Here is a 24,983-nt window from a genome sequence, read left to right as displayed (position 1 = left end):
TAAAGGGGTTTTCTTTTTCTTTTTTTTTAATGACTAGAACTCAGTGACCTGTGGATGTTACTGGACGATACAGCCCTATGTACTGAAGAACCATACCAAAGAAGTTCTGCCTTTGGCATTTCGGGGCATGCATGAAATTGCTGATAAGGAAAAATCAGAAAAAGGTGAGTGTAACTTATGGACTGAGGTGTGGCAGGAAAATGTACCTAGTTCCTTTGGTGGCATTCAGTCATACCTGTAGGAGTTGACTGCTACTACCCAGAAGGCTTTGCAGTCTTAGTCCTGGAAAATGAAAGCCCAAGATACATTGCCATGGCATCAACTGTGAAACAAATCAGCTCCCTGGTACCTCCATATCTGGGAATGATACTGACCACATGACTGCAAGGTCTAGCCAGAAGAACATGGGCAGGACAGGAAGAGTTGTATGGTGGACAGCTTGCAGTACAGACCTAGAAAAGCCCGTGCCCGATCAACCCAGCACAAGTGAAATTCTCCAAGCTGCCCTGAAGGAGTGTTGCAAAGAGAATCTTAACGACAAGATCACAGCAATCAGCTATGTAGCAGATGTCCGGAAGGCCACCAAAGGATTCCAGGAATTTTCTGGCATTGTCATACTGCTTATCAAGAAGAATTCACCCAAAAGCACTGGCATTGGGACAACCAAAAATGAAGATGGGAATGAGAAGGAAAAAGAGCTCCAGTTGGAATCTCTCCTGGGAGCCTTTGAGAGCCTGTGCAAAGCCTGGCCCCCAACTGTGGAGGCCCAATGTTGTTATCATCAGGATCTGTGCAAGTGATGTGTGAATGGCTAAAACTGAGCGTGGGGAAAGTGCAGTTAGGAGTCCTACAATCAATGGATGCCTTTTTTCAGGGATTAATGCTTTTGGAAGATGAACATGCAGATCTTGAGGCCTTGGCTGAAATTCTCCTTGAAACTTGTAAATCAATCACATATTCTTTAGAAAATAAGACCTATTCATTGGTGAGAACAGAAGCTTTACCTGTGAGAGAATTACCGCTTAAAAAAACTTGAAGAATCTAAACAGTGGAAAAGTTTGACATCTGAGTGCAGAGTGCTCCTGAGTCTTAGCTACTCTGGAGGCAGACAGCAGACCTGAGGTGGAGGAGGAAGCATCATTACTGAAGAAAACACTTGAAAATCTGGAATAAATTAGAAGGGGGAGAAAGAAGCAAGTGCCATGTTCATTAGGGGTGGAAATGGTGGTATTCTTTGAAAATCCAAGTGGGGAAAAGTAAAGATTAATCTGTAGCATGCATCATTCCTTGACTGAAATTTTTAAAACGCCTTTAAAAATCTAATACAAGTGTAATTGGAGTTCCAAAAGGAGAAGAAAGAGAAAATATGGCATAAAGAATATTTGATGAATAATGGCCGAAATTCCCCCAAATAAGGTAAAGATACAAATTTACAGATCTAAGATGTGAAACCCAAACGGTATAAATAGGAAGAAAATTGTATTCATTAGTCACATTGCAGTAATATTGGTATTATGATTTTGAACTTTCACACGTATAATACCATGGAAAAAATAGCAAACAGAGATACAAAAAAAAATCAAAGGAATTAATTGAAAACCCTGTAATCCTTAATTTGAATTGGAAACATCAGTATAAACTCATGATTCATTTTCTCTTTCTAAAAACCACAGTTCCTAGTTCTGCTCACTGGAAAGGCCTAGAAATAATGATAACCCAGTAGCAATGAGCATCCCAAAATACAGATAGTGGTGTCTAAATAGAGTTTTCTCCCAAAGGAGCCAAGTCTCCGAGGTGAAATCATTGGTCCTGGGCTAGAGCAATAAATGTTCAAGATGGGTCTGTAACATCTTGTTCTGCCAGTAAGCAAGGAAGCTATCAAACACTAAGCAGATCTGTCAGAACAAACCAAAAATCAACTTTAAAGAGCTCCCATTGGCCAAAATGAGAAAATTTGAGCATCAAAAAACCAGTGACTTGGGGACACCTGGCTGGCTCAGTCAAGTGGAGCATGTGGCTCATGATCCTGGGGTCGTGAGTTCCAGCCCCACGTTGGGTGTAGAGATTATTTTTAAAAAATAAATTTTAAAAATTTTAAAAATTAAAAAAAAATTACTTCAATGGATTAAAAAATTGTGATTATTCAATAGCCAAATCATGGAAGGAGCCGAGATGCCCTTCAACAGATGACTGGATTAAGAAGCTGTGGCCCATATATACAATGGAATATTACTCAGCTATCAGAAAGAACGAATTCTCAACATTTGCTGCAACATGGACGGCACTGGAGGAGATAATGCTAAGTGAAATAAGTCAAGCAGAGAAAGACAATTATCATATGATTTCTCTCATCTATGGAACATAAGAACTAGGATGATCGGTAGGGGAAGAAAGGGATAAAGAAAAGGGGGGTAATCAGAAGGGGGAATGAAACATGAGAGACTATGGACTATGAGAAACAAACTGAAGACTTCAGAGGGGAGGGGGTGGGGGAATGGGATAGACTGGTGATGGGTAGTAAGGAGGGCACGTATTGCATGGTGCACTGGGTGTTATACGCAACTAATGAAGCATCGAACTTTACATTGGAATCCGGGGATGTACTGTATGGTGATTAACATAATATAATAAAAAAAATCATTAAAATAAAAAAAAAAGAATTTCAGCATGTGGGAAACAAACTGAGGGCTTCAGAGGGGAGGGGGTGGGGAATGGGATAGACTGGTGACGGGTATTAAGGGGGGCACGTATTGCATGGTGCACTGGGTGTTATACGCAACTAATGAATCATCGAACTTTACATCGGAAACGGGGGATGTACTGTATGGTGACTAACATAATATAATAAAAAACATTAAAAAAAAAAAGAAAAAAAATTGTGATTATTAACAAAGCCATGAATTCAAAATAGTTTCACAAACTTCCAGTTATAAAATAGATAAGTCACAGAGATGCAAAGTATACCACAGGGAATATAAGCAATAATATGGTAATAGCATTGTGTGGTGATTACATCTATCGTGGTGAGCACTGAGTAATGTATACAATAGCTGAATCACTATGTTGTGCACCTGAAACTACTATAACAATTAGAGTTTACTAGGGCACCTACCCATTATTTTGAAAATTGTTAAAGAAAAGGAAAGAATCAAGCATCTATCATGCCTTCCCTATATGAACTTCATTTCAGGGTAACCAAATAGTTGATAAGGAGAATTCTTTCTTCATGGAAAACTTCCTGCCAATAAATATGGAAAGGATGGTAGACTGAGAAAATCGCCATTTCACAGACTATGAAATAATGGATCTAGGAAATGATCATCACCAATTATCAAACCATTGGTGAAATCTTGACAGGAAATTTAAAATTGATGGATCAAGTTGCCAACACTTAAACCCACTGATGAATGTTAACATCACTAAAAAGTTGGACAGCCAAACAATATGTGCCTCCTGATAATTATAAGAAATAGGAAATACACTGGTACTGTGAAATTATTTTTCCAAATAGTGATAGAAATAAAGTAATAATCTAACCAAGGCTCTATATCTACCTAATTAGAGGAAATACGGAATACAGAGGAACCAGTAAGACAACATCAACAGATATAATCAGCCAAATCCAGTATGCGGGCAATTCTAAAAAACAGACTGGTTTCTTCAACAAATAAATGGCATAACGAAATGGAGTGGAGGGGTGCTGTTATAATAAAAAGAACAAAGAGAGATTTAAAACTCACACCAATCAAATGTGATGTGTTGACGGCACCTGATTCTAACAAACCAAATCTAAAAACGAAACAAAACATTTTTTATACAATCAGGGGAACTTGTCTATGGAGTGTATGATATTATTAAGGAAGTATTATTTACTCTATTATATGCAAAATGATACTGTGGCTATGTTTTTTTTAAGTGTCCCTACTCTTAGCCGAGTGGCCACACATGCCAGGGTACCGTCTTGCTCTGGCAGGACTGACTTTAAAAGGAATGAGTTAGCCCACTCCTAGGCAAAGATGATCTTTGGCCGCTTAAATCATTACATAACCGTTTGTTGGATGGATGGAGCAGGCTGTTCCTATCTGACCCAACTAAGTAATCTTAGCATCTCCCGAATGGGACAAATAAACATGATGTGCCTCATGGAACCAGACTTCAAACGATGCTTGGCCCACAAGAGGCACTCGATAAAATTTTGTTAAAAGCAGTCTGCCATTATGGCCCTGGACCCACGCTTCTACTCCACCAGCTCTCTGCTGCTTGAATGCTTCCCTCCGGACTGTGTAGCCGATCTTAGTTCAGGCTTAGGACCACCAATGGTCTACTTTATAACACTGCTGCTATTGCTTCTGCCATTCCCAGTGCTCCCACTGCAGCAACCATAACAGCCTGACTCTGCTCCTATGACCCACAGTTATCTCTCTTCTTGTCACATGTGGAAGCTGACTTTTTCCTTTCCAGCATGATAGCTCTCTCAATTGACCTTGGAGGTTTGGCCCAGAACTGGTCACGGCTCCTCTAATGCTTCTTCAGCTGGACAGTTCCATATGCCAAGGAAGAACTGATGCCACACAGCTAGGCTAGGGGTGTCCACGTCCTTGTGTCTCCCCATGGACTGTATCACCTTTACAGATCAGCTCTCTACCAGGGGCCCTTCGATTCTCTCCCATCTCAGTCTGACTTCTTGGACTTCCTGAGAAACCTCCCTCAGTCCCCACCCCTTCTTTGTGCATGGTGAGAGGAATGGGGGACGTTTTTCATCTTATTGTCCTTGGAACCCAAATATCAATGCCAAAAGCCTCTTTATTGCTTCTCTGAGGGGCTTAAGAGACTTCGTAAAAAAGAACCCTAGGGATCTGCCTCCACATCACAGAACTCCAGAGCCCTGCATGCAGACAGGCCCATCCGGGACACTCACTACTCATACAGAAATGAAAAGCCATCTCTTCCTGGAACAAAAATGAAACAAGAGGAGGCGGCAGCAAGCACAGGCAGCGTTAAGAATGAAAGGAAATAGCTGAGCAAGCAAATTAAGGCCTTTTCTCTGAAAAGTAAGCCAGGCAGAGGTACCGTGAGGGCTTCTAATGCTAAAGCAGCGATTAACACCCAAAATGGAGCCAGAAGGAGAGCTGAGCACAGCAGCACAAGATTTCAGCCTCCAGGAAAAAGTTCAGGGTGAGTGAAGGACATTTTTTACTGAATCCTGGTAAGGAACACAGAGAGATAAGGCAAATTTTTTAACAGTCACAGTTCAATCATTAATATAATAGACAGGTAGAGAAATATATTTGTATATATCTATAGTTTTTCCATTAAGTATGAACACATTATTAAATCTTGTTTAGATCACATTTGTGCTATTGCTTTGAGAGTTTATTGTTGCTTTTCCAGAAAAATCTGTGACTCACCACACCATGTGCTGCTTCTTTTTCCTTAGGAAAAAATCCCCAGCTCCTAGCCAAAGACACCACTTTCACTTGGTTGTAGATACCCCTAGAGCAGACATATTGCCCAGAAAAGAAACCAAACTGATATAAAGGCAAATGGTACAAGGACCAAACCATTGGTCAATGAAGAGTTACATGATCTACACCCATTCTGTCCCCTCCACAAGATGTGACAAAGTTAGAGCATCTCCCCAAGGTAAGTTATTGTGCCTGCTCTCATTCCACCAACCCTGAAACGGAGAAAGTGGCCATTTGTAACCTATCAACATATGAGTGTAGTGGGAGTTATTTTTTAATCATAGCAAACACCTGATAGCACTTACTGTGTGACAAACACTGCTATAAACCCATTGTAAATTGATATTAATTCACTTAATTCAACTAGAAAGTCTTTGTAAGTCCACGCAGGAAGCATGCAGCTACTGCTCCCGACTTCCTTCCACACTGCTCCCCTTACACCAAGCTTGTTTGTATGTCATTTGGGGAGGTGGGGGGTATGTACATTGCCATTGAATCAAACCCCCACTTATTTATAATAAACACTTGGCAGACAGAAAAATTCTCAAAGGCTATTTATTAAGCTCCCAATATCCTTGGGGTGCTATGTTGGGGACTGTAATTACAGGAAATGTTTTCGATTCTGTTTCTTTTCTGACCGCCCGGCTGGGAGACCCAGGGAGTGGGCCATGGTAACCACTCTTCATTTTCTTGGGCCATTGTAACCCTAATGAGATCCATTCTGATTGCAAGTACAACAGTGTGCAGCAGGTGAAGCCATATGGAGTGTGGTCATCTTGAAGCAGGAGCTGAAAAGGGGCTTTTGTCTACCCGACTCTGCACATGCATTTTCTAAAATCAGGTCCCACCTGGTCCTGCCACAGCCCTGTAAAGAGGCAATTGTCTGAGGCCTGCAGCTTCAATCCATGCCCACATAACAAACAGAAACATAATTGCTGAGTGCCTACTGTGTGCCAGGTGCTGTGCTAGGCTTTTTCTCATGTCATCCTGTTGACCTCTCAGTGAGCCAGCTATCATAAGCAACATTCTACTGAAACTAAGGCCCAGAGACGTCATCAGGCCTACCCTAAGTTGCACAGCTTGAACACGACAGCACCAGGATGACCACGACAGCACCAAATAACTTTAAATGTTTTCTAGTCCAAGGAGAAGTTGTCATTGAAATCTTTTTTTAAGATTTCATTTTTAAGGAATCTCTACACCCAACGTGGGGCTTGAACTTACAACCCCAAGATCAAGAGTGGGGCTTGAACTTACAACCCCAAGATCAAGAGTCACATGCTCTACCGATTGAGCTAGCCAGGTGCCCCTGCCATTGAAATCTTAACTTTCTAGGTCTTTTCTTTTCTCCTTGCTTGACCTGAATAAACAGATTGTCATGAAAGATTCCTTTTTCCAGAGAGGGTCTCTAAGCTCTTTTTGCACTATGTTACTTGACAATACTATGTTACTTGACAACTGACTGGGGGCAGCTAACTAGCTAGAAGCTCCCACAGCTCACCTACCCTTGGCATGTTCCGTTCAGGAAAGTGTGTGTATGTGGTGGGGGGGGGGAGGGAGAACAAGACTGGATGGGGTGGAAATCTGATCCCAGAATCACGCGTATCACTGTGAGTCTTACACTGCTCCCCAGGACTACTGCCCCAACGTAGGCTGGATAGACTGAGGTATGAAAAACTCTTTCATTGCACATAATGGTTATCTTTTTACTGGAACCCCAGTGCCTCTTCCCTTCCCTCCCCCACCTCTCTTTTCCCTGCTCGCCCCACACCTTCCCCCACCATGGCTAACCCAGCCAGGAGCACAGATAAAAAAAACTTAGAGTCCGCAGTTCAGGGTCACATTGGTCTATTAAAGCCTAACAAAGAGTAAAGCTTTATGCTGAAGAAAACAGGTTTACCTTGAATTTGTGAATTGAGAGGCTTCTGAAGGAGACAGAGAAAACCTTTAATATTAGGCAAACCTATTATTCCATAGGCTGCAATAAAATAGTATTTAACTCTAGGTGGCCACGTGGCCTAGCATACTAACCCACAGAAGAATGTGTAGTATGCAAAGAAAGGAGCTTAGGTTCTAATTAGAGAATTTGGGGGTAAAATAAATACCAATAAATGACAGAATTGTGTATGTGTATGTAGATATGTATAATGATCAATAGGAAGATGAAATCATTTCTAAAATAAAATAATTTACTCTTCTCAAGACTTGTATGAATTCCTATCATCCTTATGCTTCCTGAAAGCATGTAACAACTTGCCCAGGTTTCTGCCCAAGCAGCCCCCTCTCCAAACCACTGTCTCCACCTGCAGGCTCACCCCTGCTCAAAGCTTTGAACCAGTGTCACAGGCCCTACTCTTGGTGGCCTTAAAGCACCCTGTTTAATCTTTGGGGGACTTGGCATCAGGTCAGCTTTTGCTGCCAGGCCTACTGATCTTGTGACCCTCTGCTAGGAACTGGCCCTCCATCTCACCGCCAACACTAGATCCCAAATTTCTGCCATCAGTCCTATAGCTGGATCTCTATTCTGAAACTCACTCTTGGTCACAATCTTGACCTGCTCAGTACTTCACTCTGGGAAATCTGGAGAATAAGGCAGGGCCAACTACTTTAATTTAATAGTCCTTCCTTTTGGGGCGCCTGGGTGGCTCAGTCAGTGAAGTGTCTGCCTTTGGCCCTGTCTATATGTTGGCAGTCTGCCTTCCTGATGCTATGCTTTGCCCGGCTCATGGCAACACCCTCACCCTGTTCCACGGCCTCATTCACCCCATGTAGGCAGGCTCAGTTCAATGCCCATAAACTCTTCCAAGCCTGGCTTGGATGCTCACCTCTCCTACATTTCAACATCCAGTAGAGCTGCTCATTAGGATCCCTACCATGTCCAGTCACATGGCTGTGGGCACAGAAGGAAAAATGAAAGCCCCACAGGTTGAAGTATTTGGAGGGGAATAAATTGTACTTTCTCTAGCATCTAGTTGAACCACTGCAATAAAACGGTTTCTGAGGCCAAAAAATGTTTTGGCCAGTATTCCACAAGCCAACTACTTTAATTTAATAGTCCTTCCTTTTGGGGCGCCTGGATGGCTCAGTCAGTGAAGCGTCTGCCTTCGGCTCAGGTCATGATCCCAGAATCCTGGGATCGAGTCCCATATCGGGCTCCCTGCTCAGTGGGGAGTCTGCTTCTCCCTCCGCCTGCTCTGCCTGCCACTTCCCCTGCTTGTCCTCTCTCTCTCTGTGACAGATAAATACATAAAATCTTTAAAAAAAAAAAAGTCTTTCTATGTTCACGAGATGTGGAGGCCAGAGAGACAGATTAGGACTATAGGTCAAGGAAGCAATTTGCCTAGCCATCATTACCATTCCTACTGAGAACAAGAAAAAAAAAAAAAAACCACTCAAACACGCTAGGCTTTTTTTTCCCTTTAAGCATCTCTTTTTCTACAAAACTATATCAAAAGATCACGATAATAACGTGAACTCCCAAAGTGCAGAAATTAAAAAAAAAAAACAAAAACCTGTTGGAGTACATTTAGCATGATAAGCACTGAGCAATGTATAGAAATGTTGTATCACAATTTTGTACCTGAAACTAATAAAACACTGTATGTTGACTATACTGGAATTAAAATTTAAAACTTAATTTAAAAAAAACTGTTGCCCTACTACCCAAAGCCAAGGACAATCTATTTTTCTATCCTTTTGCTGTCTTCAGCAACTGAAACCTATTTTGGACTGAGAGAATTTGGAGCATCTTTAATGCCCAAAGAACAACTGACTCCTTTTCCTTGTCCAACGTCTGTTGGGTATTGTGAGAGCGCTGTCCTTCACTACGGATAGAGCAAGCTGATTCAACAGGAGTAATTTAACAGCTGTCCCTGACTTGTACCCCTACCCCACCTTTGAATTCCCCATGATCAGGGACAAAGAACAAGCACATAGACACACCTTCAAAATGCCATCATGAGCTGTGTACCTACTGCTCTTACCACTTTCAAAAAGCTCTTAGGTTAATTCAAGAAAGGTAGTGCATCCCCAACCTTGATGACTGAACATTTTTGAATACTGATGGAGCAAAAACACCCATGGACAGATAACTGGGCTCAAAACTCACCTCTGTCTCCATAGTTATAAACAGAATCTTTGAACTTTTATCTTCTGGTCTAGAGTCTTCATTTGCAAGGTCAGGGGATTTCCAATTTTTTCTAGGGAACTGCCCAGTTCTAGGACTTATTTGAATTCCAAAGGTCCAACAGGAATTGTGTTCAAAGTTGTGTTGATGGTTGAGAGAATGTGTCAGGAATGACAACTGAAAATCAAGACCTGAGTTCTGGGTGTAAAGTTCCAGGCTCCAACCTTTTGTAGCGTATCATGGCCAGGCTGATTGAGCAAAGTCTTCATTATCCCAGCACAAGAAACCCAGTAGCCCAGTTTCTGGAGGATGTCAGAAGACACAGGAAACCTGGAGAACAGACTGAATTCCATCCTTGAGAGACCACTGACACCTCTTTCAAAAACACCTGAGAGTGGGGTACCTGGGTGGCTTAGCTGGTTAAGTGTCTGTTTGGGTTTCAGCTCAGATCATGCTCTCAGAGTTGTGAGACTGAGCCCCACACTGGGCTCCACACTCAGCTTGGAGTCTACTTGAGATTCTCTCCCTCCCCCTTTGCCCCTCTCACTCACGCAAGCATGATCTTTCTCCTAAAATAAATAAAATCTCTAAAAAAAATACCTGCAAGTGCTTGCTTCCACAGCAATTATACTAAAATTGGAATGACAGAGAAGATTAGTATGGCCCCTGTGCAAGGAGAACATGCAAATTCATGAAGCATTCCCTATTTTGTGCAGTTCCCCAGCAAACCTCCACACTTTGCGGATTAGCACAACAAATGGTGGAGTTTGAAGAGGTCACTGGGGGTGCCTGCTCTGAGTCTGTGCCTTGCTCCTAGCAGCCAGGGACCCTGAAGATACCAGAGAGGTTCTCCTGGCCTCCCACCGGATCCTCTGCCACTGGACGTGAGACCCAAATTCAATGGCCCCCTGACATCTCCACGGCTGCCTAGTCATGTTTCCATTATTAAGTTACCTAGGTAATCCTGGTATCTGCCTCTGAAGGCTTGCTCTCACTGGTTTAAAAAAAAAAACACCTGAGAGACAATGGACACAGTAATAGCTAATATTTGTTTAGCACTTACAATGTTCCAGGCACTGAGCTATGAAACGAGATCCCAAGAATCAACCAACAACCTAAAAGCTGAACAATGGGAAAACAATTATATAAGTCATGGAATATCGTTCATCAATTTAAAATGCTTTCAGGGGCAATCGGCTGGCTCAGTTGGTAGAGTGTGTGACTCCTGATCTCGGGGTTGGGAGTTCAAGCCTCACGATGGGTACAGAGATTACTTAAAAATAAAATCTTTTAAAAAATAAAAAACAAAATCTTTTCAAATCTTGCCATTTGCAATGATGTGGATTGAGCTGGAATGTATCATGCTAAATGAAAGAAGTCAGTCAGAGAAAGACAAATACCATACGATCTTGCTCATATGTGGAATTTAAGAAGCAAAACAGGCGAACATATGGGAAGGGGCAAATAAAGGAGAGAGGAAAACAAACCATAAGAGACTTTAAAGGGTAGAAAACAAAGTGAAGGTTTCTGGGAGGTAGGTGGGTGGGGGATGGGCTAGATGGGTGATGGGGATTAAAGAGGGCACTTGTGATGATGAGCGCTGGGTGTTGTATGTAAGTGATGAACAACTGAATTCTATTCCTGAAACCGATATTGCACTATATGGTAACTAACTAGAATTTAAATAAAAATTTGGGGAAAAAATGCTTTCAAATAATAGCTAACGCAATAGGAACATTTGTGTATCATAATGTTACATGAAAAATGCAGGATTCAGAAATATACAAATGGGGGTGCCTGGGTGGCTCAGTCGGCTGGGCATTTGCCCTCGGCTCAGGTCATGATCCCAGGATTGTGGGATCGAGTCCCACGTCGGGCTCCCTGCTCGGCGGGGAGTCTGCTTCTCCCTTTCCCCTGCAGGCCACTCCCCCAGTTTGTGCTCTCTGTCAAATAAATAAATAAAATCTTTTTAAAAAAAAGAAATATACAAATGGTGTAATCCCAACTATTTTTAAAACCAACACACGGATAGAGGTAATACCAGAAAGAGATGTACAAATAATGTTAAGAGGAGACAGGACCGACTACGTAATTAATAGGACCTAGTACAAAAAGAAAGGATGCAGCCCCTGTTCAAAAGTTATTAAGAATGCCAAGACAGCAACAACAGAGCATTAAACCAAGTGTGGGGTTCCTCTAAGCATGGATCCCTGTGTGACTGCACAGGCTGCATGTTCAGGAAACTAGCTTTGGTGCCAGTTAGGTATTTCTGAGTGTTAATAGTATCAGCGATGGTTTCCTTCTTTGTATTTGCCTATTAGCTCCAAGTTCTACTAAGTGAACATACATCATTTTTATTTTTAGAAAATATAATGACTGATTTTTTTAAAAAGATTTATTTATTTATTTGAGAAAGAGAGAGCATGAGCAGAGGGATGGGCAGAGGGAGAGACTCCTCAAGCAGACTCCCCAGTGACCACAGAGCCCAATGCGGGGCTTGATCCCAAGACCCTGAGATCATAACCTGGGCTGATATCAAGAGTCAGCCACTTAACCAACTGAGCTACCCAGGCGTCCCTATAGTGACTGATTCTTAAAAGAACAAAAGTTAACAGATATCTACCTATAACTGTAAAGTAGCATGATTTGGAACACCATCATACTAAGTCAGAGGTAAGGACTGAATCTGGGACATAGGGAGAAGTGGTAATCTGGCCAGAGGGGACAAAGTCAGAAGCTGCCACAAGACAGGGAGAAGGAAGGGTAACCTTGTACCTGGGACTAGGCAGATGAGACCCCAGCTGCCTGCAAAGAATTCTCTGCCCCAGTCCGGGCAGAGGTGAAAGATCAGCCCAGTGTACAGGCAAAAAAGATGGTTCCAACAATAAGCAAGAGTCACAGCGGTGCTGGCAGTGGTACAGGCTGTAGAGTGACAAGGCACTAGCCCATGTAACCCATAATGGTCACAGCAAGAGACTGTGTCAAGAAGTTTAAAAGCTAAAACTGGTGGTGCACTGGGGCACCTGGGTGGCTCAGCCAGTGAAGCGTCTGCCTTTGGCTCAGGTCATGATCTCAGGGGTCCTGGGATGGAGTCCCACATCGGGCTCCCTGCTCAGCGGGGAGTCTGCTTCTCCCTCTGCCCCTTCCCCCACTCGCTCTTGCTCTCTCTCTCAAATAAATAAATAAATAAAATCTTTTTAAAAAAATGATGGTGTGCTAAGGAACAAAAAGTACTCAAGGGTGGAGGAGAACCCAGGAGTTTCAAGAACCTAGGTGGTAGACGCAAGAACCAGAATGACTCTAAATTAGGATTCAGTGTCTCTTTGCACCCTCAGGCTGGTATGAGGGGAACCACATATATTTCACTAATTTATTTAAACTAGTATATTGTCTGTCTCCGCCCAACTAGAGTATAAGCTCTCCAACGACTAGCATTTTTAACTGTTCCATTCACGATCGTACTCCAGCCCCTAGCAACACGCATAGCATAGAGTGGGCACTCAAAAAATATTTGTTGAATTGCAAGTTTGGTCCAATTCTTATGTCCTTTTGTGTGAAGCAGAGAAAAGGGCTAGTAATAGGACAGGCCAAGTCACAAGAACAATCAGAAAGGAAAAGATGTCCTTGTTTTGAACTCCAAAGGGAATACGAGGGATTCCTTCTTAATTACTCAGTACCTTAATTATTCAGTGCTCCTCCCAGAGGGGATGGGGAAAAATATACAACAGGGTCAGGTGTGAGCAACACACCTATCTCCATCTCATTAAGATAAATCAATTCTTGGGAATTCCCCAGAAGACAGCCGGTCTTTCCTCTGAGCTTCACGAGGTGACCCCAGACCACACAATTTCAGGGTCATTCTGAAATTGTATTAAAAATTCCTGACGCCACATCTTTTGTGACCAAGTGGAAGAGAAAAAAGAAAAGCAATTACTGAGATGCCAGGAGCTGAGAAAGGGTTAACTAGGGGCCTGCCTCCTTCCCCACCCTGATCCCTGCACTTACACCGGTGCTCCCCTGTCCTCTCATAACGGCTCCCAATGCCAAGTGGCCTCTCTTCTACATTTTTTGCCTAATTCTAAGCACTTGAATGAGGTAAATGTAGCCACAAAATGCTTTTTCCCCCTTCTTCTGGGCTTCCCCCCCCTCACCAGCATAATACACAGGAAATGTTTCCAATGTTCCAACATTATCAGCTGCAGGTACTTTCCTGAATCAAATGCAGGCCTTTTCTAAGTCAACAGAGAAATGCATGCACATTTCTCCCCCCTTCCATTTTCCTTCCCTGAGGCAGCATTAAAGAATGCAGTTATGGGGCGCCTGGGTGGCTCAGTCCATTAAGCATTCAACTCTTGATTTCGGCTCAGGTCATGATCTCAGGGTCATGAGATCAAGCCCTGCAAAGGGCTCTGTGCTGGGCCTGGAGCCTGAGAGTCTCTCTCGCTCAAATAAGTAAATAAAATCTTAAAAAAAAATAATGCAGGGGCACCTGGGTGGCTCAGGCAGTTAAGCGTCTGCCTTCAGCTCAGGTCGTGATCCCAGAGTCCTGAGATTGAGTCCCTCGTCGGGCTCCCTGCTCAGCAGGGAGTCTGCTTCTCCCTCTGACTCTGCCTACTGCTCCCCCTGCTTATGCGCTCTCTGTGTCAAATAAATAAATAAAATCTAAAAAAAAAAAAAAAGAATGCTGTTATCTCCAGGCCAAAAATAACAGCTTGGAAGAATGTAGAGAAATAGACTGTCTTCAACACTGGCCTAAAATGCAGGGTCTAAGGGGCTGAGCTGAGACTCATTTACCAAAGTACAGGGAAAGGTAAGAATGGCATTTTCTTTGACCGTGGTTTACAATTATGAATTGTAGGCTGCAAGTAGAGACATTTTAAAAGACCCTCTAAAACGCTACCCACTCTCCTGGCCTGGAATTAGGACAGAAAATGACATTTGAGGGAGTGTCTGGGTGTAGTGGCAGAACTGAGGGGCGCATGCACAGGAAATGGCATGCATGGTATGTGAGGTCATGGGACCCAGCGCTGCCACAGAGATCACAGGCAACGTGTACCACCTGTGGGAGGAATGAAGGGCATCCGAGCCTGGTGCGTAGCCAACCTACGGATCTTTTTTAGCCAACCTATGGGTCTTTTTTAGCCAACCTACAGATTTTTTTAAAGACAAAATACAATTTTACCTAAAACAGCACACCTGAAGTGATAGTAGGATGAACCACCTGCCACCAAGGAATTTGAGAAGTTGAACCCAAACATGGAAAATATCTGGGTTTTCTCAGTGCAGGTGGGTGAAAACACAGACTTAATAAGTCTATGCTAGCCAAAATAAAGTTGGTAGGGCCAGGGAGCTTCCCTCACACCAAGAGAGCTTCTTCTCTGAACTTGTGTGTATCAGTAGTGTCTGTTCTTGTAAACCTTTTGCTAGCTGGATGACCCCAGACAAGTTAACAACCTCTCTGTGCTTTCCCTTCCTCATCTATAAAATGCAGGTAAAACACCTAATGTATAAGGATGGTGTGAAAATTAGCAATGATGTGTATAAAGCACCTGGCACATCGCAGATAGGATAGCAGAATGCTACAGTTCTCATGCGATAGAAGAGGGGATCAAAAAGTCATTTTGACTTGTACTTCTGCCCTGGCCTTGTACTTACCCACTGCCAGTCTATGTAGTGTTTGGAAGAAGAAACAACACAAGAAGATTCAAATCATCACCAGTGTATAATGATGAAACACTACAGACATGGGTGTAACCAAAAGTTGTAAAAGAACTTCCAAAACCTATATTTGAAGTGTAGTTGACGTAGAGATTGTGGTGAGCAAAGAGGTAGGAAAATACCGAGGGTGGACACAGGCTCATGAGCTGCCCATAACCGTGACAGCAGATTTGACAAGCGCAGCGCAGAAGCTGATCCTGACTCAACAGGGCTTTTCGGAGGGTGTGAAAGACACGGAGCGGGGGAGATCATTGGTTTTCTCATAACAAGGCTACTCGGGGATCTGCTGACATGCTATGCCTGCTTCTACCACCGAGCAGGTGGCTCCCACGAAGACTTCCCTGATGTTTTCCTGCCTCCCACGAAGACTTCCCTGATGTTTTCCTGCCTCCTCGAGCCCTACCGCACCTCTTGGCCTGTCCCTCGCAGAGCATCCTTCACCTGCTACCTAAGGCTTCTTTTTTGCAGATCCACGCGCGGGCCCACAATCATAAGCTCCTTCAGAGCAGTATTTGATGTTATACATATTTATATTAAATGACCAACATGGGGGCTCCTGGGTGGCTCAGTCGGTGAAGCATCTGCCTTCAGCTCAGGCTCAGGTCATGACCCCAGGGTTCTGGGATGGAGCCCCATGTTGGGCTCCCTGCTGGGCGGGGAGTCTTCTCCCCACCTTTCCCTCTGCCCCTCCCCGCTGCTTGTGCTAGCTCTCACCGCTCTCTCTCTCTACATAAATGAATATCTTTTTTAAAATTAAAAAAAATAATAAATGACCAACATAGGAAAAGTCCCTGGCACTGTGTGGGAGTGCTTGCAAATGTGTTATTGTAATGAAGAGCCCAAGAGCCATGCCGTCCTGGTCTCATTATACAAGCATTAACCCCAAATTTCTGGCCAGTTCTTAACATGATTCCCCTTCCTCCTCCTTTTGTGAACCCTACATTACTAAGCATGGGGCCCACCAACAAAGGTCAACAAATAGGTTCAGTTAATGACAAGCACACGCCCAAGGTTCATGCCATCATGCTCTTCCATCACCATTTGGAACCTAGTTCTTTAACTTGCTGATGAGAGGTTAGGAGGTTACCTATTGCAAACAGTTCAAAAGGGATAGGAAATTTGCCCCCCTCCACTTTGTACATCAGGAGTGGGGATTGGGGATCAAGAGGCTTTCTCCCTTAACAAGCTTTAAAAATGGCATTATTACCAACTAGCAGTGAGAGAGCCTTCAGTATTAGGTTAAACTTCAGAACAAAGTTCAGTCATAAAAGCTACCCTGGCTTGCAATGGGAAGCCACCATCAGCAGTGCCTGTGAGGTCAGTTGTTCCTGACAAGATGGTATGCATGGGATGGAAGGTAAAGTTAAATCAGGTGGGGAAGGGGAGTTATTTGAAGTCAGGAAGAATATAAACACCTTAAAGCTACTTTCAAAAAAAATGAGACAATTGAGAGAGGAAAGAATCAAAAACTTTTTTAAAAACTATATGTGTGTATATTGCCAACTAGACTGTCAGTTCTCTGAAGACAGGAACAGTCTGCTTCTTCTAAGCATCCCAGTCCCTGGTATGCGCTGGGTGCCTAATAGATGCTCATGGAATGTTAAATAAGATTACAAAGTATAGGTAAGGGAAAGAGAACTTGGCAAAGATAAAAAGGAATCTTTATGAGACCCCTAAAGAAGGAAGGTGAAAAGCAACCCCCAGCAGGAGTGGGGGTTAATGTGAGATTATATGTGTCCCCCTTTCAATTCAATGCTCTCATCTTTAGCTGAAATCCCCACTTTGAGAATAAGGTACTTGCCTTTTTTTTTTCTTTTTTGTACCTGCCAGCAGGCAAAGTGGTTAAATTAAAGTACCAGCTGGTCCTCTCCCTGGGGGTCAGTCCCTTTCCCCAACAAAGCACTGTGGACCTGAGAACCTACCTCATCTAAGCATCAGTAACAAGACATTACAGCCAGATTTCTGGCAGGTTCCACTCTGGTTCAGCAAAGCATAGAGCAGCCCTCCCTATCTGCAGAGCCAAGGGGACATCTATAGCTACATCTTCGTCCTGTTGCTGACTGAAAAGCTGTCACTGAAGTCAGTGCCTATAGAATCAATAAATAGAATCTTACAATAACTCTTTTGGGGCGCCTGGGTGGCTCAGTCAGTTAAGCAGCTGCCTTTGGCCCAGGTCATGATCCCAGGGTCCTGGGATGGAGCAGCGAGCAGCAGCGTCGTGCTCCTAGCTCAGCGACGAGTCTGCTTCTCCCTTTCCCTCTGCCACTTCCCTCTGCTCCTGCTCTCTCTCTCTCTCAAATGAATAAATAAAATCTTTAAAAAATAAAATAAAATAACTCTTTGAAGTAGATACTATTTTTCCTATTTATAAATGAGAAAACTGAGGCTCGGGGAAGTGTCCTGTTCGAGATCATGGGGCTGATAAAGAGCAAGTCTGGAACTAAGACTCAGCCCTACCTTTCGTGGGACTCCGTGGAATCCTGCTTCCTGCTTCCAGGAAGCAGACAGGGTGACGAACCACTCCCGTTTTCCCAGGACTGAGGGATTTCCCAGGAGGCAGGGTTTCCAGGGCTAAAACCAGGAGTGTCAGGCAAACAGGGAGTCTGGTGACCTGAGCAGTGCCTGTGTTGACCCTGTTCACTGTTGTATACCTGTGGCACATTGTGAGCACTCAACAGGTATTTGCTGAACGAATTAAAGAATGAATGAATGATTTTGTAAGAGCCCTAGGACATGTTTAAATGCTCCAGTTCCTTTATAAAAGGCCATTTAAGGCACCTTCTTAGCCCCCTCCCTGCCTCATCAAACAGTACAGTTAGGATCATAGCATTACTACGCATGAGAATTTCATTGTGAAAAAGGAAGACTAGAGAGATACCCTAACGAGCAACTGAAATTGAGTTTTGCTTGTCTTTGTTGCTTTGGAAGAAGAAAATAAATGAATGGTAAAGTTGATTCTTATTTTCAAATAAATTAAACACTCAGAAATGTGTGTTTGTTGCCTACTTTTAATAGCATCTTTCTTTCTTAAACCAGACTCCAAGCCAGCCTCCTGTCCAAGTTTTCTGCCGTGCCTTATTGTCTAGTCTGTTCAGCTATTTTAAAAAACGTTGAATATCAACAATGGCTTTCAGGCAGGCATTGTCAACTTTTGTATGAAGCAATCTTGGTTGAAAGAGAAGATCCCAGAGCTTATAGTCCCGTCTGCTGTGCTGCCCCTGGCTGGGCTTGAATGTGTGTGACTGATAACAGGACACATTTCTACCTTAGTTATTACATCCCTGCTCCATAATTCATTGGCCACTCTCTTTTTAGTAAAGATCTTTATGGCAAAGTGGGCAGGACAGCAGGTAAGTGCTCTCAGGAGAAAAGCTGCCTCCTAGGGCTCCCAGGCGGGCTGGATATGGGTTCCCAGCGTCCAGCCAGGTCCATGGGCCCCCACAGCTTTGCTGGAGCCCTCACAGAGGGGAGGCTTTTCAACGATATGCAGTGACAACTAATCAAAATACTTACCTGCTGTGTGACTGGGTAAGGCTCTGTGAGGAGGGTTACGTTTACATGGGGTTTGGGCCATTGTGGTTTGTTTCTTCTTTTGCCAGGCTCCAATGAAAAGTGAGTATGCTGATCTGGAATTGCCTTTCTTTCCCAAGGCTGGTTTTTGCTCCTCCTGAGGGGTCCTCTCTAAAAGCTGCCAGCATACAATTTCCTGCTTTTGCAGAGGGCTCCTGAGCTTGGAAGGGGCCTTTTTTTCTCTACCCTCAGGTAAACAAGGTCCCAGCAGGGGCCAGGCAACTGACTCCAGATAACTTTTAAGATTTCTGTTACTTCAAACGAAAAAATTGCATTGAGTTGTTGAACTGCTCTCTATTCCATATCAAGGTAAGTCATAGGGGATTGCATATTTTAGCATTAAAAACCCCAAAGGACGATTTCTGGGGAAAGCTTTCTATTGTTTTGGGAACTGTCATAGTTAATTCAGCTTGTGCGATGTGCTCTGTGCTCTATTGGGGGGGGGTGCTTCGAAAAGATGAGGCAGGGTCTTCCCTGAATCCAAACACACCACATGGAGCAGGAACCACGGGGACTGAGTTACTCTAGGCAAACAAACACGTCAGTAACTTGACAGAAAGAGAAAAGAAACAAGGGCCCTTACCGTGTCACCAGTTGGGCAACCTGAGTGGAAAAAGGGAAACAGGGAGGGAATAAGAGGGAGAACACCTCTGTTTACAAACTGCTTCTTTGTGAATGAAGCAACATTCGAAAATCTAGGAGGAATATTGCCGGGAAGGGGGAAAGAGCAAGACATCCCATAGTATGTTATATCGGCTACAAAGCCATCAGACTCCTGGAGCTCTTTCATTCTTCTGCTGTGGTCCCTTTGTCTCAAGCCCAGAGCCCTTGACAGGGTCTCCGCGTGCATGCACTTCACTGTGGACACGGCAGAAAGAGCATCAAAGGGATCTACGATCCAATCCCATGTCAGAGGAGCAGCCATCCAAGGTAACAACACAGAGCGCTTTGGCCGGGCTCTGTGACCGACCTGTGACACAGGAGACGTAGGCAGCGCCTTCCCGGCTTTAAAGGGGATTTCTAGAGTAAATTATCAAAGATTTACTTATGTCTTTGGGATTTAATACAGCTTGAGTAAAGGCAAACGTGCAAATAAAAGACCACGTGTGCCACAGTGCAGCACCTAATTATTTTATTCCTTAAAATTTTTTTTTGCTTTGCAATTCAATCCATAACTACCATCTGTGTGGTCCCTGACCAATATCCCTATTGAGGGGCGCCTGGGTGGCTCAGTCAGTGAAGCGTCTGCCTTCAGCTCAGGTCATGATCCCAGGGTCCTGGGATCAAGCCCCACATCGGGCTTCCCACTCAGCAGGGAGCCTGCTTCTCCCTGTTCCCCTGTGTGTGCTCTCTCTCTCTCTCTCAAATAAATGAAATCTTTAAAAAAAATAATGAGTTTTTTAAAAAAAAGAATATCCGTATTCAGCTGTAAGCAAAACCCAAAAAGGTAAGTAAAAGATCTAACTTTGAATGTTTCCACTTGGACAAAGCAATAAAAACAATATACTCCCTCCCTGGCCCCCCAACTTTGTTTTCTCATTGGTAGAAAGCAAAATAAAACTGGATGAAAGAAAGAGTCAAGAAAGAAGGAATCAAATCTAATTGCTTTGAAAGAAAAAAATTCACTACTTAAAATGAAGCATTTTCTAAACTGTGACTTATTTCTCACACATCCTATGCATCTAATGACCAGGCCGAGAAACTGAGGTCTCTGCATAGCTCAGAGTCTTCAAGGTTTTTTCCCCTTTAGATGTGGGCCTCACTGAGAGATCAACAAAGGGCCTCAGGGAGGAAGATGGCAGAGGGGGATTAAGTTGACTAGAGATAGGAGCAAATGCTTGGGTGTATGGCAGCCTGGCTGGCTTTTAAATGTCTTTCTTCCCTAGGTTTAGGGTCACCATCTTCCTGAGGTTTCACTGGGTTTGGAGGTGTCATGGCAGGAGCTTGCTGGATTTCCATTCATATGTACTTCTAGCAATAGTCCTAAAGTCAAATATACTTGGTTAAAGAGGCCTTCTTTGTTTTTCAAAAACAATGTTATTTTAAAAATATGTGTGTGACAAGATTAGCTGGGGAATTACATCTGCTTTGAAGAAAGCAAGTCACAACAGTTAATGATGGCCAAAAAAATGTGTGTTAAAAAATGGGAACAGGAAGATTACTACTGTTTTATTAGTAAAGCGTAGTACAGTAAGTTTTTAAAATTCCAGGCATTCACAGTATTTTTCTAGCATGTCAAGGAATGTTAAAATTCAAGTAGTTTATATGAGAAACACATTTAGCCATCAGACTCCTGGAGACTAAGACTAAAATCCTCACCTGTTGTTCTTCCCAGATCCAGATCCATGAGGATCTGAGTCTTGCTCTGCCACCAATGATGTGACCTTGGGCAAATAACTTCTCTTCTCTGGGCTTCAGTTTCTGCCCTTATTTTGAGGCAGTCACAGCCGGCTGAACTTCCTCCAGTGTTTACAGTCCATGATTCTCTTTCAAACAGTGTGGAAATGGGGTGAATGGAAAGGCTTATTTAATGGGTGCAAAACAGAAGAAATTGAGAGATGTTTGGCATGGGGGAGGTTAGAGTCAGAAGGATAAGACTGTCGTCACAGTGACAGGACTTCTAGAGTAAACGAAGAATACAACAGCAAGACGGACTATGCAGCAGAGGCCAAAGTTGGAGGCTAACTAGTAGGATGACAGAGAAATTTATTCTCTGTGGAGTAAGGATTGCTATGTTCCAGTCTAGCCAAGAATGCGAACTCTCTTTGAATTATGAAAAACTGCTGAGGACCAACTACTGTACTAACTGATGGTTGTGGCATGTGTGTAATTAACATGTGCTCCAAATTTACAAGACATTGTGTGAAACAGAAATGGAATGAGTCCTGTGCCTCGTGCTTGGCATCTAAATAGATTAGACTCAGACAAGGAGGGAACTGAACACACTCTGGAAGGGGAAGCCCATGCTCTTTCTTTCCTTCTTTTTTTTTTTTTTTTAAGTAATCTCTACGCCTGACATGGCGCTGGAATTCATGACCACGAGATCAAGAGCCACATGCGCTACCAACTGAGCCAGCCAGGCACCCCCACCCTCTTTCTAAAGCTGATTCCTGGGGCACCTGGGTGGCTCAGTAAGTTAGCACCCAACTCATGGTTTGGACTCAGGTCATCATTGGGCTCAGGGATCGTGGGTTGGAGCTCGGAATCAAACTGGACTCTGTGCTCAACAGGGAGTCAGTTTCCCCTCCTCCCTTTCCCTCTCCCTCTGCCCTTCCTGTCTCTGTATCTTTCTCTAAAATAAATAAATAAATAAATAAATAAATAAATGTATGTGGTTTTTTTTTTTTTAAATAAATAAATAAAGCAGATTCCTGGGGCACGTGGCTGGCTCAGTCAGAAAAGCATGTGACTCTTTTATTTTTTTCAAGATTTTATTTATTTATTTGACAGAGAGAGAGAGACAGCCAGCAAGAGAGCGAACACAAGCAGGGGGAGTGGGAGAGGAAGAAGCAGGTTCCTAGCGGAGGAGCCTGATGCGGGGCTCAATCCCAGAACGCTGGGATCACGCCCTGAGCCGAAGGCAGACGCTTAACGACTGCGCCACCCAGGTGCCCCAAGCATGTGACTCTTGATCTCGTGAGTTTGAACCCCATATTGGGCATAGAGATTACTTAAAAAAATAATAAAGCAGATTGCAGACTCCTGAGGCTTGGTGCTGAGTTAGGCAATGAGTTGTATGTAAATGGACCAGACCACCCATACCAGGGAATGAGCAAAGGAAAATGAAGAAATGCCCTGCTAGGCAAGTGAGGCATGGGCTAGGAAAGGAGCAAAGAAGAGGCCAAAGCGGAAGACTGGAGAGCCCAGAGGAAGAGTCCATAGCAGATATGAGAACCCAAGGTGAAGGGAAAATAGGGCCTCTGTGGGAGACACCATGGAAGTGGAACTTGCAGCTAAAGAGGCAGGAAGAAAGAGAACTGAGCCCAGATGAAGCAATGTGGGTGGGCTTCAACAAGACACTCCGGGAGGCCAGGGACTAAGTCCTATTCTTCTCTGTCTCCTCATCAGTGCACCCCACTCTTGGCATAAAAAGCTGACAAACAAGCAGAGGTAGCAGACAGAAGTCATCACCGTTTGGAAGGAAAAGGATCCAGGATGTTTTAAAGGTGAATTGCTGGAAGTTTTCTTGCTATGAACACTGAAAAGAAGTTAAATTCCCTAGAATCCAGACAAATGGAAAGCAGTCGTTAGTGCATGCCCCTGCAAGTAGAGGGCATGTGTAGGGGCACGGGGTTAGTGTCAGGCACAACCTTTAGGATTCAAAGTGCGGTCCAAGGACCAGCAGCATGGGTATCACATGGGAGTGTGGTAGACATGCAGAATTGCAGGCCCTGCCCAGATCCACTGAGTCAGAATCTGCATTTGAACAAGACCCCCAGGGGATTCCTATGCACATCAAAGTTTGAGAAGCAGTGCACTTAAAGAGGGGTCAGCAAACTTTTTCTGTTAAGGGCCAGATACTAAATAGGCTTTTCAGGTCACATTCAGTTTCTGTCACTGCTGCTGCTTCCTCTTTTTTCTCTCCTCCTCCTCCTTCTTCTCTTTCTCCTCCTTCTCATCCTCCTCCTCCTCCTTCTCCTCTTCCCTCTTCTTCTATATAAGCCGTTAAAAATGTAAAACCCATTCTTAGCTCACAGGGACTGGTAAGATTAAGCCCACAGGACTTGGTCTTCCCCCCACACCCCCTGCCCCAACACAGGGCTGAGCTCAGGGAGGTTGGTGTCAGGGACAGAAAGCATAGCGCACAGAGTCAAAATCTCTGGAGCTAAGTGTGAGCTTACACAAGTGTCTCAACCGCTCTACACCACAGTTTCCTCCTGTGTAAAATGGGGCTACTGGTAGTACCTACCTTACAGAGCTGTTGAGAGGAGTAAATAAGGTCATGTATGCTAAACTCTTTAAAAACTTGAGACTATTATCCCGATAATGTCTGTCTCATTCAAGGTGAAAGAAGAGCTGGCTGTCCTGGAGTGTAGTGAGTAGGACTAAAGCTGTTCTCTCAACCCAAATCATCAACCCTCAATGTGTCCTCCCCACAGAGGGAGGAGATGGCTTGGTCAGGCTGAGACTCAAAAAACAAATACAAAACAAATCTGAAGCTCGTTTCAAATCATCAGCCCGTAAGATCGTCAGCTACATTTTTGCTTTTGTATCATCCTTTTCTCTTCTGGCAAATTCCAAGTTCTTTTAAACTAGCATTCCACTTGGATTCACCTACGTCCAACTAATTCAACCTGGGCCTCAAATCCTCATGATCCTACAGACCAAAGAATGTTCTGTGTCATTTTTTAGGACTCACCATATACTTTTCACTTGTGCTAAATGCTTTATATACATTAAAGCATTATTCTCATAACAACCCTGTTAAGTAGCTGCTATTATTTATAATATTTTGCAGACGGGGAAACACATTCAAAGAAGTAACTCGCCCAAGGTCACACCGCTGTGGCAGAGCTGAGATTCAAACCCTGCAGTCTGATTCCAAAGCCCCTGCTCTCCACTAGGAAGGCATACAACAAAAGAAGATGAATTTTAGGACACAGAGTACTAAAAATATGGGAGTGGAGTTGAGGGCAGTCTTTTTCAGTGTCACGATACCCTCTGTGCAGACTGTGAGTGGTCAGAGGGGTGTCTAGCATTTCTGAGATACAATGTGCAGAGGCGACAAAAGGCAGGACGTATTTCTAAAAAGCAAAAGATGCACATGGAAGGTATCTCAGTTTTCTGCACATGTGACACAAACTTTTCACGCCTCTGATGACGGATTCTCTTTGTACTGTAGCCACTTTCCCTAGTCTAGGGCACCCATGTTTTGTTACCCAAAAGCTGAGAAGCAGCACGGGCCACCATGGAGAACAGTCAACGCACACATGGCTCTGTGAGCCATATCACCCTCTCTCTGTGGTTGGTCAAGGTTACTATTTGCCTTTTTGACATACTATCAATTATACTGCCGACAGAGATACTGGACCTTTAGTTTTCTTATAAAATAAGAAACTGAGTTTAATTAAGCCATCAGTAACTTGGACCTAATTATTTCAGAC

At 43.6% G+C, this 24,983-nt stretch overlaps 1 pseudogene; it reads left to right on the top strand.

Annotated features, from left to right (window-relative positions):
* The first annotated feature begins 10,201 nt into the window (after nt 1-10,201).
* Nucleotides 10,202-10,302, top strand: LOC117797615 (annotated as a pseudogene).
* Nucleotides 10,303-24,983: the final 14,681 nt, after the last annotated feature.

The sequence above is a fragment of the Ailuropoda melanoleuca genome, chromosome X (genome assembly GCF_002007445.2).
Source record: "Ailuropoda melanoleuca isolate Jingjing chromosome X, ASM200744v2, whole genome shotgun sequence".
NCBI classification, from domain to species: domain Eukaryota; kingdom Metazoa; phylum Chordata; class Mammalia; order Carnivora; family Ursidae; genus Ailuropoda; species Ailuropoda melanoleuca.
The sequence above is the reverse complement of the archived record's forward strand: the minus strand, read 5'-3'. Positions and strand labels throughout refer to the sequence as shown.